The sequence below is a fragment of the Sesamum indicum genome, linkage group LG8 (assembly GCF_026168435.1).
Source record: "Sesamum indicum cultivar Baizhima isolate 11 linkage group LG8, ASM2616843v1, whole genome shotgun sequence".
In the NCBI taxonomy this organism is placed as follows: domain Eukaryota; kingdom Viridiplantae; phylum Streptophyta; class Magnoliopsida; order Lamiales; family Pedaliaceae; genus Sesamum; species Sesamum indicum.
Window position 1 is genome coordinate 16,190,981 of NC_142664.1, and position 2,725 is coordinate 16,193,705.

General features: G+C 32.6%; 1 long non-coding RNA gene across 1 annotated transcript; it reads right to left on the reverse strand.

Annotated features, from left to right (window-relative positions):
* Window positions 1-1,686, reverse strand: LOC148787239 (uncharacterized). The gene is made up of 4 exons (XR_016066991.1): window positions 1,601-1,686; window positions 901-1,490; window positions 483-550; window positions 1-170 (listed from the first exon to the last, which is right to left on the reverse strand). It is a non-coding gene; the product is annotated as an uncharacterized LOC148787239 (long non-coding RNA).
* Between the last annotated feature and the right edge of the window lie 1,039 nt (window positions 1,687-2,725).

The window sequence follows — 2,725 nt, forward strand, 5'->3', positions numbered from 1 at the left end:
TATTTGCCTTTTCAATGGTGAAATATAATGAGCCCCTTGGAATGCAGCAGCGCGCGGTACATTGAGTGGTCTGAAATCAACGGAATATGCCTTCTGAAGCCATCCAGAATTGCCATCATTGTCAAGTTTGCAGGTCTCCTGTCTGATTTATATCCTCTTAACAATGACACCTAAGCAACCATGGAACACTCATGATTTAGATAAATGTTCATGTCTTACAAATTGTCACATCTTAAGAGCTGGAATAACAAAGGAAGATTACGGGAAAATTATACAGACATGTACCCTCAGGTTTGGGTATTACGGATTAAACAGAAAAAAAGAAAAAAAAAAAAAGAGGGAAAGGCCTATGAAGCATGATAATAAAGATCTATGAAGCACTTTATTCTCCACAACACACCTAAATGAATACCACAAACAAGATAATCTGTGAACATTACAGGTTTCATCACAGAGGGAGACAGCTGAAGAATTGTGCTTACCCTAGTATTTCTTTGTTAATGTCTCTGGCATTGTACCTTGTATATCCAAAACCAGTGTAATCCCAAACCTAGAAGAAGACATTCATCAAATTCGGATGTAAACTGTTCCAACAATCCTTAGCAACATTTTTCTAATTTTAAGTAGAAGAAAATTACTGACCATATGCTATTATAATAGAGCAAGTTAAACACATTAGGATTGTCAAAGCAAAAATTAAATGAAAGAAGCACTAGAAAGCAAGATAAAGATGACATGTAAGATGGAGGGAGAAAGTATTTGCAAGCAAGGAAGTGAGAGCAAACTTAGGACATCAACAGAGAGTATTCCAGTATTCCTTCTTTATCTATCAATATATGAACAATGAGAAAATATTGGGCCAAGAAGGATTGTTCAAACAGCAGTAACATTTCGCAATACCATAATTTGAGGCCTCCTTCTCGCTCTCTCTCCCCCCTGCTTTTCTTGGTTTTCTTTACTCTGTTTTTTGGGTGAGAAATGAACACAAGAAAAAAGAAATGAAGGTGAGAGGGTTTCACCATGTGAGTGTGGGTGGGGTTTGATGATGGGGAGAAAACGGTGGTTTAAGGGTTTTTTCCAGCGGGGTTTTCCTTTCTTGGATTTGTACCCACATCCTCAGCTGCTTCTCCCGCGGGTGCTGCCGTACCATCACATTCGAACCCTTGAGTCGGCCATACCACCATGAACTTCACCTGCTTCCTTTAAACTTTTTCCTCGAAGAAGTGAACAGAGGAGAAGGGAAATGGTTTGATGGTGGGGTTGGGTGAGGGTATTTTGGCGGTGGGAGGACTGAACTGCGGCGTCTCTCCTTCGCCGGCTTTGGCTTTCTTGGAGGGAGAAACTGAGGGGTATTGTTTGAGGTGTGAGAAGAAGAATTGCAAGAGGTGTGACGGCCTTCCTCGTACCTGCAACATCACCCACTTGCCTCATCTGCTTCTCCACATTCAGCAACATGTCAATTTTCGCTTCCAAATCTCCGCCTCCATATTCTTACAAAATTAAACCAAAACATTCGATAAATCACAGCACGAGATATAAAATGGGTAAGCCAACAATAGCGTATAAGCTAATTGGAAATCAGGAACGCGCATTTGCTTACCATTTCGATCGAATAGATACGACCAATTGGGGAATTTTTCGTGCAATCGATGAAAAACAAAACCCTAGAGAGAGAGAGAGAAAGAGGAGAGAGTTGTGAATATGCTTTACCATGCGACCATCTTACCGCTAATAAACCTTTTACAAAATTATAAAATTTTTATTATACATTTTGACCCCTAAATTATGTTTATTATAACAAAAGTTCCCGTAAAAAATAATTTAGTATTGACAAAACAAAAACACCCTTTTAACTTATTTTTATATTTTTTGTTTCACTTTCTAAGTATATTTAATTAAAAAATCTCTCTCAAAACTATTTTTAGTAATTTTAAAATTTTCACTCAAATTTTTATTTAAACAACAATGTTCAAAATGTATAGTTTTATATAAACTATATAATACATAAAAAAGAGTTTACAAGTTCAATATGAAAATATGTTTTACAAAGAAAATTATTTACAAGATCAATTTAATTTTATAAAAAAGTATATTATATAACTTATAATTTTTATATTAAATTACATGCATAAATATTTAAAATATAGCAGTCTGAATTATATAGCCCCATACTATAAGAACCTTGTCCAAGATACAACAATATTGTATGATAGGCTTAAGAAATATCCATCATCACTAATAACTTATATATTTTTATATTAAATTACATGCACAAATATTTAAAATATAGCATATCATCACTCATAAAATAATAAAATATTATAGATTAAGTATATCAACAAATTAGCATATTTTATAGTACGTATACATAAATATTCAAAATAATTTTTTAGATGATGTTGACAATTCCTCTAGAAAAAAACTTCACTATATATAACAATACAAAATAAAAATTATGTAAATCTTTTAGAAATTATATAAAATAAATGAATTGAAAATTTATAGAGTTTATTCAAATTTCATACTAATTACAAAAGTTATAAATTTTGGATTATATTTATTTTAAATAAAAAAATATAATAATTGAGATTACATTTTTTTGTGATGACTATAATAAATATATTTTAGAGGGTGCAAACAATAAGGGTATTTTTGTTATAAAGCTTTTGGTCCATATTATGAGGGAGTTTGTTATATTTTATAGTTTAAAGGGGTATATATGACG